Source organism: Diceros bicornis, chromosome X (genome assembly GCF_020826845.1).
Source record: "Diceros bicornis minor isolate mBicDic1 chromosome X, mDicBic1.mat.cur, whole genome shotgun sequence".
Classification (NCBI taxonomy): Eukaryota; Metazoa; Chordata; class Mammalia; order Perissodactyla; family Rhinocerotidae; genus Diceros; species Diceros bicornis.
In genome coordinates this window covers 126,864,670-126,882,199 of record NC_080781.1, presented here as the reverse complement: position 1 = coordinate 126,882,199, position 17,530 = coordinate 126,864,670, and the positions used below count along the sequence as shown (strand labels likewise).

The window sequence follows — 17,530 nt, the reverse complement described above, 5'->3', positions numbered from 1 at the left end:
GCAGTGTAATCAAAATAAAATCAAATGAAATGAAATCAGAAGACATATTAATGGATTTATAGAATACATGTTTTGAGTTAATAATTTAAGTAGTCATGAAATTTACGTTGCATCAACAAGTGTCTCTTTCGTTCCTAATATATACCTAGCATTGTGGAAGGTTTTTGAGGCATGAGACTAGAAAATTCTCTGTTATGATGCCTCCACTAACCAGCAGTATAGCCTTAGGAAATTCACTGCCTTTTTAAAGAAATTATCTTTTTAAAATGTAATATTCAGTGCATATAGATGAATATGTGTAAAATATATACATAGTAATAAAATGGACACCCATGTACCTACCATCCAACTTGAGAATTAGACCATTACTAATACAATTCTGTCTACCTATGTGCTACTTCCTTATCTCATTCCCCTGCCTACCTCCACCATGTAACCATTAACCTTATTTCTGTGATAGTCATTCTATTGCTTTAAAAAATAGTTTTAACACATATGCAAACTAGATAATATATTATTTAATTTTCTTTTTTTGAGCTTTATAGAAATGGTATACTGTTTTTTTCTTACTCAAGATTTTATTGCTAATATTCTTGATAAGGTTTTATATAGCTCATTCATGTAAGTTCATTCATTGTCACTGCTGAATATTATTTCCCTTTGGGAATATACCAGAATTTATCCATTCTTCTGTTGATAGACCTTTAGGTTTTGCAGTTGTTTTTTTTTTTCTGTTATGATCAGAAAATAGCTGTCTTTTGGAGTATATTTATAAAATGGGTTTTTCCCCGTGTGTGCGTGTGTGTGTGTGTGTGTGTGTGTGTGTAGGATACACATATGAACAAGCATACTCAGGCGAACATATAGGAAGACACACACGTAATGAAAGATCTTGAAATGTGCAACTTCGCAAGAGGTGAAATTGTTCTCCAAAGTGGTGTTACCAATATGCACTCCCTCTAGCAATGTATGAGTTCCCATTGCTTCATAGTTTTTCAACACTTGCTATTGTCTGACTTCTTACTTTTTGCCAGTTCTCTGATTACTAATGAAGTTAAGCATCTTTGCATATGTTTATGGGCCATTTTTATGTTTCTCCTCTGAAATACTCGTTCATGGCTTTAGCTATTTTCTATTGGGTTATCTTTCTCATACTGATTTATAATTATGAGTCCTTTTCTTATTCAGGATATTAATCCTTAGTTGGTTATATTCGTTGCAAATATCTTAGTTTGTGGCTTGTCTTTTTACAATTTTTTCATGTCTTTTGATAAACAAGTTCTCAATTTTAATGTAGTTAAATTTTTTGGTTTTTTTCTTTATGGTTAGTGCTTCATGTATCTTGTTTAAGTAATCCTTCCCTATGCCAAAGTTGGAAAGCTAGTCTCTTTTTTCTTTTACCTAAAAGTTTTAAAGTTTGGCAAATTATTTTTTGAGCCTCACTTTTCAGATCTGTAAGTGCAGGAGTTGAACTAGGTGTTCTGTAACACTCTTTTGCTCTTTGACATTGTGACTTGAAGTAGACTCAGGATATGGGCATATATTTTCAGAGATTGCAGTGTTCTGTTAGTAATCTCTCCCACTATGAAGTTTCATATTCACTCCTGCTTTACTTCTCTCTCTCTTATTTCTCCAGCATTTTCCTGCTTTCTTCAGAAAAATAACCAGTTGAATTCTGCAGCATCCTAGAGTGTCTATGTTGAAGCAGCATTTTTTAATCAAAATTTGTATTGAGGTAATTGTAGATAGGCATGCAGTTGTAAGAAATAATAGAGATCCCGGTGTACTTTTTACCCAGTTTCTTCCAGTGGTGACATGTTGCAAAACTGTAGTATAATGTCACAAGCAGGGTATTGACATTGATAACATCTACCGATCTTATTCAGGTTTCTCCTTTATACTTGTGTGTGTGTGTTTCTCTGCAGTTTTATCCTATGTGTAGGTTTGTGTATCCACCACCACAGACAAGATACAGAAGGAAACAGCATTTTTTAAAAACAGTGCTTTTAAAAGTCTGTGTCCCTGAGTGCCTCCAGACTGTTCCAGAGTGCCCAGTTTGGCTGGTGCCCACACAGTTTTAGAGGGCCACCTCAGGTTACATAATCCAGAAGCAAACTGATGAGCTGCCAACCTTGACCTGAGAGATGAAAGGAACTTTGGTCTGAGGTCCTGGGAGGCCAGTTGGCATGCCCCCAAAATATAATAATCATTTGTTTTGAATTGTAAATGCCCATATGACCCTGCATTTGAGACATCCTGGTAAAAGCTGCTCTTGGTCCATCATACCAGTAGGAGTCATTCAAATTCCACCCGGTCCTTAGCAGCTAAAAATTAGTAGTGGAAAGGAGGAATGATAATCCTTCTAAGAAAACAATTAAAAGCATGCCAAAATATGCATTGGTTTATATCCCTATAAATAGAAACTTACACTGTTGTTAGGCTGCTGATAGTCAAGAACATTTGAAGACTGCATTTATGGAGAGTTTGCCTTAACTCATGTCTACCTCAAAATATTTCAAAACAAACACTTAGCATCTTTAGTGCAGTTCATTCATTCACCTCTTATTGACATGTTTTGACTGGCCAGGCAGTATGCTAAGCAATGGGAACCGAGTGGTGAATAAAAATAGAAGTAGTTCGTGTCCTTCTGGAGGTTATAATCTAATGTACAATTAAAAAATAAGCCAACAAACATTATAATTACTCATTTTCATAAGTTATGAATAGACACAGATAACAGAAATAGGGTCTGTTTGATTAGGGTGGCCAGCAAGTTCCATCTGAGGAGGTGACGTTTAAGCAGATAACTGAAAGAATGAGGGACTACTGCAAAGGGGGTTGGGAGTAGCTACTGGAACCAGCTGGTTCAAAGGCTCTGAGTTGAGCAAGAGCCAGGCACCTTGGGAAACTGAAAGGAGGCTAATGGGGCTGAAGGGCACACTCCTTGTGGGAGGGGCAAGATGGCAGTGAATGGACTATAGGAACTTCTGGGGCACTGTCTTGGGAGCAGTTTGGATCTTGTAATCTTGAACTTCTTGAAGCTGTGAAGGTGATTTGAAGATGTGGAAGGGTAGTTATAATGAAGTTGTCTATTTAATCAATTCACAAATATTTATTGAATACCCTACCATGTATCAGGCACTATTCTACTTGCTGGGGATGCACTAGTGAGCAAAACAGACAAATATCTCTGCTCCCATGGACCTTACATTTTAATGTGAGAGGGTGTTGTTAGGGTAAAGGATAAACTGATGTAACCAAGGATAAACTGATGTATGTCCAGCCTCCAAAATACAGTGGCCAGAAAAAGGTAGATGTTTGTTTCTCGCATGTCATAGCCCAGGGCAAGGAGGTAGCCTCTGTTCCATGGGGTCATCCAGGCTCCCAGGCTATTGGGGCAGTTCTGCCTTCCTCAGCATGTGGTTTTTCAAGTTCCAGCCAGCTAGAAGGAAAGAGGGAGTCCAGGGCAAGCTTTAGGAAAATGACCAGGAAGTTTCACACATCACTATTGCACACATACCATTGGAGAAATCTTAGTCATGTGGTCCTCCTTAGCCACAAGGGAGACAGGGAAATGTAGTTTCTAGCTGAAGAGCCAGGTGCTCAGGAAGAAAGGAAGAACAGATTTAGGAGGGCAACCAGTAGACAGGGAGACAGACAATAAAAAAGAAAAATTATTGTAATATTTTGTATGCTAGTGATGAGTGATAAAAGGAAAATAAAGCAGGGAAGGAGGACAGGAAGTGTCAGGTGGTAAGAGGTCACAATTTTTCATAGGGTGACAAAGGAAGGTGCCATTTGAATAAAGCCCTGAATGAAGTCTGTGAGCAAGAAATACCATTCTAAGTTGTTATGAGGCCTCCCATAACACAAAATTGGTTTTAACATGTCTGAATCTTAGACCTTATCTGAAAGTATTTAGTTAGTGGAAAGGCACCATTATGCCACAGTTTCACTTAGAGCAAACAGTACAAGGAGGCCTTAAACAATGAATGCTGGATTGGTAAATTATAATGCTAAGACCTGGACTGAGGCATCTGTCTGAGAGATTTTGTCCTGGCTCTTTTTTTTTTTTTAAGGTTTATTTTATTTTATTTATTTTGTGTGTGTGTGAGGAAGATCAGCCCTGAGCTAACATCCGTGCTAATCCTCCTCTTTTTGCTGAGGAAGACCGGCCCTGAGCTAACATCTATTGCCAATCCTCCTCCTTTTTTTTTTCCCCCAAAGTCCTAGTAGATAGTGGTATGTCATAGTTGCACATCCTTCTAGTTGCTGTACGTGGGACGTGGCCTCAGCATGGCCGGACTAGCAGTGCGTCGGTGTGCACCCGGGATCCGAACCCGGGCCGCCAGTAGCGGAGCGCGCGCACTTAACTGCTAAGCCATGGGGCCAGCCCTGTCCTGGCTCTTTGATCGATGGTAAGCTTAGCTCCCTAAGAAAGGAGGAACTAAGATCCCTCTGCAACACTCAGTTCAGAGTGGCACGTATTTGTTTTATAGGGTTTTTTGAGGAGGTTGATTTTTTTCTAAGGGTAGGAATTATTTATGATCCCAGACGGCTGTAAAACTCTGGTTAATTTCAGTCAGCCATTGTCATTGCAGTTTCAAGGATGTGGTGACATAAAAAGAATGGAAGTATTTTCAGGTTCACCCTTGGTCATCCAAAATCTCCCTTAGTTGCCTTTCCAGTTACAGACGGCAATACATTCCAACCCTTCACTATTTTCTTTAATAATATTCCAGTACTGCTTTAAGTATATTTAAATGTAAAATACATAATCACTTTTTTCTACTCCTCCTGCCTCACTTTTTTTTAAGGACAATCTATTTGTTTAATGGGACAAAATAAAAAGATTTTCTGCCTATTTTTTCCTTAATGCCCTTCCCACCTCCGACATCCCTAGATTTGGTTGCACAGATTGTCTCTGGGATTTCTTATTGTTGTAGTAATCATTATCTTTCATTAGGGAACTTAGAGTTTAGAAAGGGAGATAAGATACATTGATAGATAACAAAAATACAAGGCAGAAAATGATAAATGCCATGAGAAAGGTAAAAATAAAATGCTTTTACAGTTCAAAAACTGCAGAATGAGATGAGTAACCCCGTCAGTCTTTGTTTCCACAATTGTGAAAGGAGACAATAGGTTAACTTTGAGTTTAATATATAATGCTCTCAAAAGGAATTTTCCCTTTTTGGAAAAGGGAAACACTTGATCTGTCATCCTCCTGTTTAAGTATTTTTGTGAGTCCAGTCATTTCCTTGGCACAGATAAAATACATTTTTTGCCTCTCATGCTACACCATGGAGAAAAACTCAAGTCAGACAGGAAAAGCACTACTAATCACTTCATAGCATTTTGTACAGGCTTGGAAGTCATCCTTGAATTTTTCCTCGTCTCCCTTACTCCATCTTACCCAGTCCATCACCGAATTCCAAAGATTATGCCTCCTGAATATTTTTTGGATCCACTCTTGCCACTCTTAATCCATCTCTGCAAAGCAGCTAGACTGACTTTTTAAAACATACATTAGTTTAAGTCAGTTTCATGCTAAGAATCCCTAGTGGCTCCCCTCACATTTAGGATAAGATTTAAACTCCTTACCGCTCCTACCAGGGCTTACCTGCCTGTGCAACATCATCTCTGACCTCTGTCCCTCGCCTCCTGCACTGCAGTCACACTGGCCTTCCCTCCCAGTTCCACCCTCCTGCACGCTGCTTCCACTGTGTGGAATCCTCTCCCCAGGGACCCCATTTCTACTCCACCTTCAGAACTAAGCTCAAGCTTCGCTTCCTTAAGGAAGCCTTCCCTGATCCCCACTGAGGTCAGACCACCCAGTCTCATAAGGTCTCATAGCATCTTGTACCTCTCTTTTGTAGGTCTTTCTGCAGTTGTTACTAGTAATGAATCTTGGAACTAGTTATTAGCTGCCTCCCCTCTAGAACAAGATCTAAGAGGGCATGTGTGCCTTTACTTACTCACTGCTCTGTACTCAGAGCCAGTGTCTAGTATAGCGCTAGGCATGAGAATTAATACTGGAAAAGTATTTGTTGCTAAAGAAAAAGAGCAGAAAATTCCCAGCTTATGTACATTTGTTTTTGGATTTTATTTAGGTGTTTACATTTGATCCTTAGGTTTCCTATTGTTAGAATGTTTACAAAACAGGGTGCATCACCTGGAAGCTGTTAGAAATGCAGTTCTCAGGCCTCTGATTCAAACCATTGCATCAGAAACTCTGGGGATGGGGCCTGGCAATCTGTGTTCTAACAAACCGTCTAGGTGATGCTGATGCATAATAATGTTTGAGAACCAGTGTTCTATAAAAATATTGATCGGATGTTGACTCTGGCTAAGTAAAATATGAAGTGCAATTTAAACCTACTTTCAAAATTATGAACATTATTTCTGACCAGTGGTGGATAATAAACTACTTTTCAGCTCCTCTCCCCCATTTTATCAATTCGTGTCTTCCAATGTCAACTGAAATGTAAACAAGATCTACTTGATTAGTCAACCCAGATCTGGACTTTAAAAATTACGTAGTATTTTTCAACCTTTACCCTTCTGAATCTTTTATCTAGGGCCATCCAAATCCAGGAAATGATTGTAAAACTGATAATGCCCATGATTCTAGTGTTGGAGTGCTTTGTTTTTAAATATTTTTAATGTTTATTATACAGGGTCAAAACGATTTTTTGCTAAAGCTTAGGTTTTGATAGTTTCTAGATTTATCTAAAGCATTTTGAAGCATTAGCAGAGTTTGGATGTGCATATTCTTGGCTATGTTTAGATTCCAGGGCTGTGCTACACCATCAAACTGTTTTTGTTGATGGATTGACTGCATTGTTAAAGGGCACTCAAGCCCCAGTTTCGCCATTGACTTTAAATTGCTCCGTGTTTGACTCAAGCGCATGATTTGGACAAAACCATTCCCACCTGGTGACTCTTAGGTGATCCATAGGAAATTAATTGCAGGTTTCTTTCTCACACAACAGGTGCCCGAGGCTCATTGATTGTCTTTCTGATACTTAGAAGCACGGGATTTGAACAGGGAAGGGAGATAAGCAAGAAAAACAATTTTAAATGTGTTAAAAACCTTTTTACTTTAGAATATTTTTGGATTGACAGAAAAGTTGCAAAAATAGTTCAGAAAATTTTCGTATAGCCCACGTGCAGTTTCCCATGTTATTAACATCTTGCACTAGGAATGTCCATTTGTCACAATTAATGAAGCAATATCGATACACTGTCATTAACTAAAGTCCATACTTTATTCATATTTCCTCAGTTTTCCATTAATGTCATTTTCCTGTTCCAGGATCCTATCCAGAATACCACATCACATTTAGTTATATAATCCTTAGACTCCTCTTGGCTGTGACAGTTTCTCCAACTCTCCTTGGTTTAGATGATGTTGACAGTTTTGAGGAGTACTGGTCAGGTATTTTGTAGCAAGTTCCTCAATTGGGTGGTGTCTGTTTTTCTCATGATTAGGCTATTGAGTTTTGGGAGGAAGACTGGAGAGGTGAAGTGCCATTTTCATCACACCTATCAAGAGTGCGTATTATCAACCTGACTTATCACTGCTGCTGTTGACCTTAATCACCTTTCTAAAGTAGGGTTGACTAGATTCCTCCACTGTAAAGTTACTATTTTTCTTCCTTTCTGTACTGTACTCTTTGGAAGCAAGTCACTAAGTGTACTCCAAGAGATTGTTTTTTAAATGTGAGGTTGCATATAACATCTATCTTGTTGAGTGGGACCTTCTCCATTACTTTTTGGTATCTCCTTTTAAGTTTTACTTTAATTAGGAGACAGGTATATGCAGTTGACATGTTTCAAATGTTTATTTAAATTGTGAAATGTATTCAGCTGAAGGGATTTGAAATTAAAATGAATATTTTAGTGAATATTTGTTCTGGGGCAATTAGGGAAACCTAATATATTTTTGCAAATACTTCTGTGTGCAACTGTTAACCACATCCACTCTCGTTCCTGAACCTCCAAGCCTCTGTTTGCCTGTAGCCACTCCTAGAATTTAATTGCCTGCTAGCTAAAACCTCTATGAAAACATTTGGGTAGATAGAGTGGCCCAGGATTTTTTTTGCTTGGCAAGAACTCACTTGCTAAAATGGTTTTTAATATGTTTGTGTCTCTCTCTCTCTACTGTGCTTATTTTGCCAGAATAGATGCCGCCCTAAAGATTTGCTTGTCTTCCTAACTCTTTTCTTAATATCTCATAGCAGTGGCTGAGCTATTAATCCAAAGGGATAATAACAACCCTGTATGTGCTTTTTGCAGGTTCTGATATTTTAAGAACTAATTGAGAGCTTTGAAAAAGAACATTGCTTTACTTCACATAAACTCGAGTCTTCTGCAAACCAAATAATATACAGCATATGTCATAAAGAAGGTTCATTCCTAGAAATCAGCAGATTCAAAGGGAGCAAAGGATTAGGGAGAAACAATTAAAGCAAGTGACAGTCCTTGCTCAAAGACCAATGACTAGGGTCAGCACTATGGGAACATTGTCTCCAGCAGCCCTACTCACTCTTTACCAGCCGCATCCCTAATTCATGTCCTTGGCTGGCTCCTAACATAACTTAAAGCACTTCTCAGAAAGATTGTTCCAGAAGGAAAGGCACACAGGAAGTAAACAATTGACTTTTGCTGAAGTTAACCTTAGTATATTATTAGTAGTTTTGGATTCTAGTTTGACTCCTCAGTAGAGAGAATAGCAAGCAACGTGCTTCATTATGATTAGGTGTATTTCAAATAACTGAAAACAGTACATCTAAAATTGGGGATTTTTTTTTTATTTGCTGCATACATTTATTAATCTAAGATGTGGCTAATAAGGTCTAAGAGGACTCCCTGAATTTGAGAGTTATGCCGAAAAAGGAGAGCTAAAGAGTATTTAGATTTACACTCTTAACTTTTCAATGTCACTAATATCTCTCATATATTGTATCTGTTCCAGTACTCATTTTTAAAATTTGTTTTTAACTTTTTTGAATAAACTTTGTATTTTAAAATAGTTTTAGATTTATAGGAAATTTGCAAAGATGGTGCAGAGAGTTCACCTATATGCCCCACACCCAGTTTCCCTTATTATTAACATCTTACGTTAGTTAGTATGGTACATTTGTCACAATTAATGAACCAATATTGATATTTTATTATTATTGAACCATACGTTATTCACAATTCTTTAGTTTTTCCTAATTTCCTTTTTGTGTTCCATGATCTCATCTAGGATACCATGTCATATTTAGTCATCATGTCTCCTTAGGCTCCTCTTGGCTGTGACAGTTTCTCAGACTTGCTTGGTTTTGATGATGTTGACAGTTTTGAGGAGTAGTGGTCAGGGATTTTGTAGACTATCCCTGAATTACAATTTGTCTGATGTTTTTCTCAAGATTAGATGTGGGTATGGCTTTGTAGGAGGAAGACTAGAGAAGTGAAGGGCTATTCTCATCACATCATATCCCTCGTGCATAGTATCAGCATGACTTAATCACTGATGATGTTAATTTAATCACCTGGTTAGGATAGAGTTTGTCAGGTTTCTTCACTGTAAAGTTACTATTTTTTAAAATAGAGATTTTTACTGATTTTCCTGCCTCTATGATGCTGGAGAGGAAGATGGCTCATTTCATTTATTTATTCAATAGAACTTAACTGTGAGTTAAAGAAAATATGGCTTTAGGTAAATTTTAGGGTTTTTTCTTCAAGGCCTACTCTTACTAATTAGAGAAATAAACCATATTTAAGAAACAGCCTATAGTTTGTAGGTAACAAAAGTTGGTCAAGGTCAAGTTGCTGGTGTACAGTGTGTATTTCTTTAGCTTTTCTAAATATACTGAGTTTTTCGACAAAATTCTATTTGATTGCAGATGAATATTGTTAATTTAAGTCACATTCTTCAAATGTTATAGCAACTCAATTATTCATGATTTACCAGTTATTAGACTTTCTCACCTTCTCTTTTCACTTACTTTTCACTGTTACTTCTGAATATAAAGTATTTCCCTAAATGAGACCCTTTCTATCTTCCTAGCTTTCATATAAGTACAAAGGATTATATAGATATTAGGGATCAGAAAACCTCCTGCTTACTTATAGTCCTTCAAATGCTAGTCACAGTATCAGATTAAGATCAGAAAGTACTAGGAGAGGAAGTCACCGGCACATCTTGTGTTGAAATTTGTTAGGGAATTTCGATATCAAGGAATGAGTGTGTCATGCAGCAGGTGAGCCTCTAGGATAAATTTGATTAATTTTCCACAGCAGCAAAATCTCATAATCAGATGGTGTTGCTTGAGGCTTTCTCTTGCTTTGGAGTTAGCTAGTCTAAATTGTGTAACCTCTAGTGGATTTTCATTCTGTCGTGTATCAAGGAAAGTCTGTGCACATGGAAAGAGATTTTCTCTTGGGCTGTGTGTGGGCTCAGTGGAAAGGGTTAAAAATTAGGAGTGAATGCATTTAACTCAATTTTACTTTCTAATGACAGGTATCTCACCAGATTTGGTGACACTGCAAACATGGAAGAAGCAGAGGCATCTGGGTTTTATTGCTGGCTCTGCCACTAGTTCGTTGAATAATTTTGGGGGTAGTTTTTTAATGTAACTTTCCTCAATGATCCTCAGATTTTCATCTGTACAATGAGAGTGGATAGGCCAGAGCATTGCTTAAACCCCTCAAGACCATCTTAAGTCTGTGGTTCAGAATGGGGAATAAGAGTAGCAATATGGACTGTCCTCCCAATTATACGTTATGATCATGATATGGGGCATCAGGAAAAAATGTAGTGGGCATCTGATCTTTCCACAAAACGTTGGGGACATGAGTCTTGACCAAGGAACTGATGCCAAATTATTATTTTTTCTAGATATGGCCACAAATTAAAAAAAATGAATAGATTTCCGGGTAATACCTATGGGCCATAGAGCTTTTTAAGATATTCTGAATTAGCGAAGTGGTGGTGGGTGGAGAAAGTGGACAAAGAAGAGATCTCTGTACACTGAGTTCCGTATTCCTCTTCCCTGGTCCTTCTCATGTGACAGACTCTTTCTCTTTCACTGGTGTCTCTTTCATTGATATTCTTTCATTGGTATCTCTTGCGTTGATATTCTCTTTTGCTCATGGCGTTGCTTCATGCTGTCTGATGTTGGGAGGGCTGTGAGAGCCTACTGGCCTCCATGTCTTCACAGCTCTCCAGTGGACAGAGTTGGGGCAGGTCGGCCCTGAATGAGGCTTTGGGCCCCAGCCTGTCCTGAGTTAGGGAGAGTTTCGGGAACCTCAGGCTGCTAGCTCAGCAGATCAGCATGTCTGCTAGTCTCATTCTGACTTTGTGTGCGTAGGTTTTTGTAAGGCTGCTCTTGCTTAGTTCCTTGTGATTAAGATTGGCCTTGTACTTTGGTGCCAGAATCTGTGCCCTGTTTTGCTTCTCCCCTGTGAAGTCCTTGTCTGGATACAGTGGTTGGTACCCCAGTTCCTCCAAGGATAGGAATATGATTTCTTTTAGCCAGGCCTCTCAGGAACTTGAGCTCTGCCTAGACCCATGCCTGTGGTTGGGACTTTGCTACCTGTCGGTGATGCTCACTGACTAATTGCTTTTTACCAGATTTCCCTGTTATCGTGTTCTCTCTGCTTTTTCCTTGCTGAGTATCTTGATCCTCACTGCTCATATAGCTGGACCTCTGCCTGTTGCTGCTCACTCTCCTTTTCCGATTATGCGCTCTTGCCTACTTGGATTTCCTCCTAGACCTTGCTTCTGGGTCCACCTCCAAGCACCTGACATTCCCTCCCTCTAATATGGAGGGGTCTGTGTAGACTACAGGGCCTGATCTACCACACTGCTTGCCTTCAGAAGCTTAGTTATGACAATCAGTAGTTTCCTTTATCTGGGGCCTTTATAAAAAAAAATCTATCAGCTTTTAGCTGCCTTAGTTTGTTATTTCCTGTTATTATAAACTCACCCTTTGACTTTTTTTTATTGAGGTCATAATTGTTTATAACATTGTGAAATTTCAGTTGTTCATTATTATTTGTCAGTTACCATATAAATGCGCCTCTTCACCCCTTGTGCCCACCCCCCAACCCCCTTCCCTCTGGTAACCACTAAACAGTTCTCTTCTGTCCGTGTGTTAGTTCATCTTCCACATATGAGTAAAATCATATGGTGTTTGTCTCTCTCTGTCTGGCTTATTTCCCTTAGCATAATACCCTCAAAGTCCATCCATGTTGTTGCGAATGGGATGGTTTTGTCTTTTTTATGGGTGAGTAGTATTCCATTGTGTATATATACCACATCTTCTTTATCCAAGTTGATGGGCACTTGGGTTGCTTCCACTTCTTGGCTATAGTGAATAATGCTGCAATGAACATAGGGGTGCATAAGTTTCTTTAGATTGTTGATTTCAAGTTCTTTGGATAAATACCCAGTAGTGGGATGGCTGGGTCATATGGTATTTCTATTTTTAAGTTTTTGAGAAATTTCCATACTGTTTTCCATAGTGGCTGCACCAGTTTGCATTCCCACTAGCAGTGTTATGAGTCACTCTTTGACATTTTTTATTGGACCAATTTTTTTGTCTTTCTTTAGAACAAATCTCACATATCCCCTTTTCAGCCACTTGTTCCTTTCACAGGGGAGTGGCTTCAAATCACAAAATATTCACTTTGGAAGAGACTTCCCAAGACATCCAGTTCAACTTTCCATGTGATGGGTAGCTTACCAATTCCCAAAATAACCCATCAATCACATTTTGTTACAGCTCTCAATTGGTTTCTTGGGCCCAAACTATCAATTTATTCATTTATTTATTCATTCAGTCAACACAGTTACTAGACATCTACTGTTAGCCAGGCACTAGGGATATAAGTGCGTGCATGCATGTGTGTGTCACCATTCCTGTCCTTAGGGAGCTGCGACTCTAGTGGGGTTAGAGAAATAATCACAATTGCTAGATAGAGACATGCAGTAGGCAGGAGATGGGTCATTTCTTCTGCATGACTGAAGATTGGTTTATGGAGGGGCTCTTTCTGCCACTCTAATTAATACCCACTTTCTGGTCCACCACCATCTTTGCAACTACCCAAAAAAGAAAGAGGAGAAACTCCTCTGCCTCTGCTTTCTGCCTCTGTTTATCCTTGATTTGCCCTTGGCATCTTCTTTCTAAATGCACGTCTTGGTTTGTTACTACTCCCCTGTTAATAGGCTTCCTGTTGTCTGCCCCACAAACTGACATCTGACTCTTTGGCACAACTTACAAAGCCCTCGACCTTTCTGATTCATGCCTACCTCTCCAGTCTCATTACACACCTTTTTCCATCAGACTATCAGTGCCCCAGAACTTTGTACAGTTTCCTGGCTACATCGTGCTTACTCACACTACTATTGTATGTGCTATTCCTGCTACCTGGAATGACTGCCAGTCTTGTCTTCCTGGTGAACTCTGGGGTACTGAGAGTCTGATGGAAAATATGGTGTACAAGGAGGAATAAATCACAACTCTAGCTTTCCTCTTCGATTAAGGTGCACTCTGGCCTGTTGGCTGCTGTTGCACCTTATACACCCCTACCCCTGCCCACCAGAAGATTGTAAGGTACTCTAGACCAGACAGTTATCTCTATGTCTTCAGCTTTAACACAGAGCCTTACCCAGAATGGGCAGTTAATAAATATTTGTTGGATGAATGGATGAATAAATGAGTGAAGAAATGAACACAAGTCTTCTGTAGTTTATTTTTCAGTTTAGGTCTTCCTTGGGGCTCTGAGAATGCTACTTAAAAAGACTCCTGTAACTGTTTTGACCATAGCTCCCTGCAAACTCAGGACCACGCACACTGGCTTATCCACTACTAGACACCTGCTTGCTGACTATCACTGAATAGCCTGCCACACGGGGAGAAAGGCCCTTCGGGGTTTCTGGACGACTCTTCACCTTCTCCCACCCTGCAGCCTCTGCTGCCAAGATAAGCTTCTACTCTGTCTCTTCAAAACTAATCAAGAGAAAGAAATTGCACAGAATGAAAATGCCTCCTCCGTGTTCTTGTAAATCAGAACAGTTGTGAAGTGAGGAGAATTAGTACTTGAACAGGTTGCTGTCTCATTAGGCAGTTCTTTGAATGAGTCATCTACAAATTCAAGAAATTGGTAAGGATGGTTAGTGGCCATTTATCATTTTAAGTTGATCTGTTTCAAATTAATAGCAAATGGGGTATTTTGGTCCTAAATTATGCATTTGTCACCTTCTCACCAGAGCCCTTTTTTACACAATAATATCAATGAGCAGTGAAAGACACACACAAAACCGTCATGAACTTTATTTTCCTTGTCTTCCTGTCCTTTAATCATGAATCTTAAACTTACTATCAAAACTCAGCACTTTTAGTTCTGATTAGTTGTAGATCTCTGCTTAAAATAGTTGGCCTTTTTTGAGGTGGTATGCAGTTTTTTTTCAGGTTTATGGAGGGATAATTTGCATACAGTAAAATTCACCCTCTGTAGATGTGTACAAGTCTGTATAGTTTGGGATCACCACTGAAATGAAGATAATAGAATTTTCTGTCACCCAAAATGTTCCCTTATGCTTCTTTGTAGTCAATCCCTTCTCTATATTGCCAACCCCTGGCAACCATTGCTCTGATTTATATCTCTACAGTTTTGTCATTTCCAGAATGTCATATAAATGGGATCAAAATATGTAGCCTCTTAAGTCTGGCTTATTTCACTTAGCATAATGCTTTTGAGAGTCATCCATGTCGTTGCATTTATCCATAGTTTGCTGCCTTTTATTGCTGAGTAGAATCCCACTATGTGAATGTATTACAATTTGTTTATCCATTCACCAGTTGATGGACATTTGGATAGTTAAAGGTTTTGGTGATTATGAATAAAGTTGTGGTAAACATTTGTATTCAGGTTTTTGTGTGGACATGTGTCTTTATTTCTCTTAGGTAAATACCAAGGAGTGGGTTGCTGGATTTTATGCGAAGTGTGTGTTTAACTTTATTAAGACATTGTCAAACTGTTTTTCAAAGTGACTGTACCATTTTTGATCCCTACCAGCAATATATAAGGTTGCAGTTGCTCCATATCCTTGCCAACGTTGTCATTGTGTCTTTCTTTTCAAATTTGAGACATTCTAGTAGGTGCCTAGCGATATCTGATTGTGATTTTATTCTGCATTTTTCCTTATGGTTAATGATTTTGAACAAGTGTCTGTTAATGGTTTTTAATTGGGCAGGTTTTTTAAAAATATATATATAATTTTGAGGGTTCTTTATGTATTCTAGTTATCAGCTCTTTATTACATATGTGTTTTGCAGATAATTTTCCCGGTCTGTGGCTTGTCTTTTTATTTTCTTATTGTCTTTCAAAGAGCAAAAGTTTTAAATTTTGATGAAATGCAATTTATCAATTTTTTCTTTTATGGTTCATGCATCTTCTGTTCTATATAAGAAATAATTACCAGACCTGAGATCATGAAGATTTACTTCTTTTCTAGAAGTTTTAAAGCTTTAGAGTTTGCGTTTCAGTCTACGATCCATTTCAAGTTGTATGTATAGAGTGAGGTTTGAGTTGAGGTTCATTTTTTTAAATATAGATATGTCCCATTGTTCCAGCATCATTTGTTGAAAGACTAAAAGAATGTCCTTTGTCTATTGAATTAACTTGGCATCTTTGTTAAAAATCAATTAACCATATATATGTGTGGGTCAATTTCTGGACTGCCTACTGTGGTGCATTGATCTGTGTTTATCCTTTTGCCAATATCACACTGTCTTGAATAGTGTAGCTTTATAGTAAGTCTTGAAATCAGTTGGTTTGAGTCCTCCAATTTTTTCTTTTTCAAAATGCTTTGGTTATCCTAGATTATTTGTTTTTATATATAAATTTTAGAATCACCTTGTAAATTTCTAAAAAGAAACTAACTTGGATTTTATTGAGCATTGACTTGAATGCTGAATTGGGATTGAATTGAATCTATAGATTACTTTGGGAGAGAATTGCAATATTTATGTTGAGTCCTCGGATCCACAAACACATTATATCTCTCCAATTCCTTACATCTTCTTTGATTTCTCTCATCAGTTTTTTTTTTTTTGTAATTTTCAACATATAAATCTTACAATACTTTGTTAGATTGATCCCTGAGTATTGCATATTTATTGGTGCTATTGCAAATGGTGCATATAAAAATTTCAGTCCCCAGTTGTTCACTGCTATATAAAATTTCAGTTCACTTTTGAATAGTGATCTTATATTTTCCAACCTTACTAAAGTCACTTATTAGATCTAGTAGTTTTTTGTAGATTCTTTTGGATTTTCTACTTAGATAATTATGTTTTCTGTGAATAAAGACAGTTTTATTTCTCCTCTCCAATTTTATCTACCTTTATTTCTTTCCTGTGCCTTACTACATTTGCTGGGACTTCCATCCATTACGATGTTGAGTAGAAGTGGTAAGAGTGGATTCCTTGCATTGTTCCTGATCTTAGGGGGAAATCATTCAATCTTTTACCATTAAGTATGAGTTAGCTGTAGGTTTTTTCATAGGTGCTCTTTTTTAGGCTGAGAAAGTTCCCTTCTATTTCTAGTTAACTGGGTATTTTTTAAAGTAATGAATGGCTCTTGAATGAGTGTCACACTTTTTCTGCATCTATATAAATAATCCTATGGATTTTCTTCCTTAGGCTGTTGATATTGTGAATGGAATGGTTTGAGTTACGAATATTGAACCAACCTTGCTTTCCTAGGCTAAATCCCATATGGCCATTATATATTATTCTTATAATTTATAGATAAAAATTATGGTTAGATGCCACAAAGTTGTTGGCAATTTCTTAACCATATGTGTGTTTTATAGGTCACTAGAACAACTTCCATCCTTGTTAAGGGAAGTGCTAACCTTGCCCATCATACAATATAGGCAGAGTACTTTTCTTCTTATATAGGGAGTGTCCGTGTACTAGGCAATGTGTACACTTATTTAATCTTATTTAATGGGAAATTGAAATCCAATGAGTAATTTGTACTCCTGAAGTCTTGCAGCTAGTAAATTGCATGGTCAGAACTTAAGTGCAGGTTTGTTTGGTAAAACGCATGATCAGTCCACTTTATTGCCTCTTTCTGGAAATAAGTGTGTGTGTGGTGTGGAGAGGGACAGGGACAGGGAAAGTGGGAGAGAGATTGAGATTAGAAAAGTGAGAAATGTTCTACCACTCTTCATTGCCATCTGAAAATCTGGGCTTTTAGATATCTTGGCTTGCAGCTCAGCTCTGCCGTTTACTTGATTTGTGGTACATTTGTTTCCCAGAGAGTCATTTTTTTTTTAAATTTGAAATGTAGAATATTAGCATCGGTTGTTACAAAGATATAGATAATATATGTCAAGTGCCTTGCACATAGAATGTGCTCAATGTCCATTACTATCATCATTATTGATTTCCTACCATTAAATGCACTGTATAGCTGGAAATAATTAATTTGGGTTTGGAAAATGCCAAATGAGACTTAGAAT

General features: G+C 37.9%; 1 protein-coding gene and 1 non-coding gene across 5 annotated transcripts in view; one reads left to right on the top strand and one right to left on the bottom strand.

Annotated features, from left to right (window-relative positions):
• ATP11C (ATPase phospholipid transporting 11C) overlaps positions 1 to 17,530 on the top strand; it is a 172,400-nt gene that overhangs the window by 20,432 nt on the left and 134,438 nt on the right. The gene's annotated exons all lie outside the window — the stretch shown is intronic.
• On the bottom strand, positions 16,813 to 16,937 carry LOC131401498 (U6atac minor spliceosomal RNA). The gene has a single exon (XR_009217699.1). It is a non-coding gene; the product is annotated as a U6atac minor spliceosomal RNA (small nuclear RNA).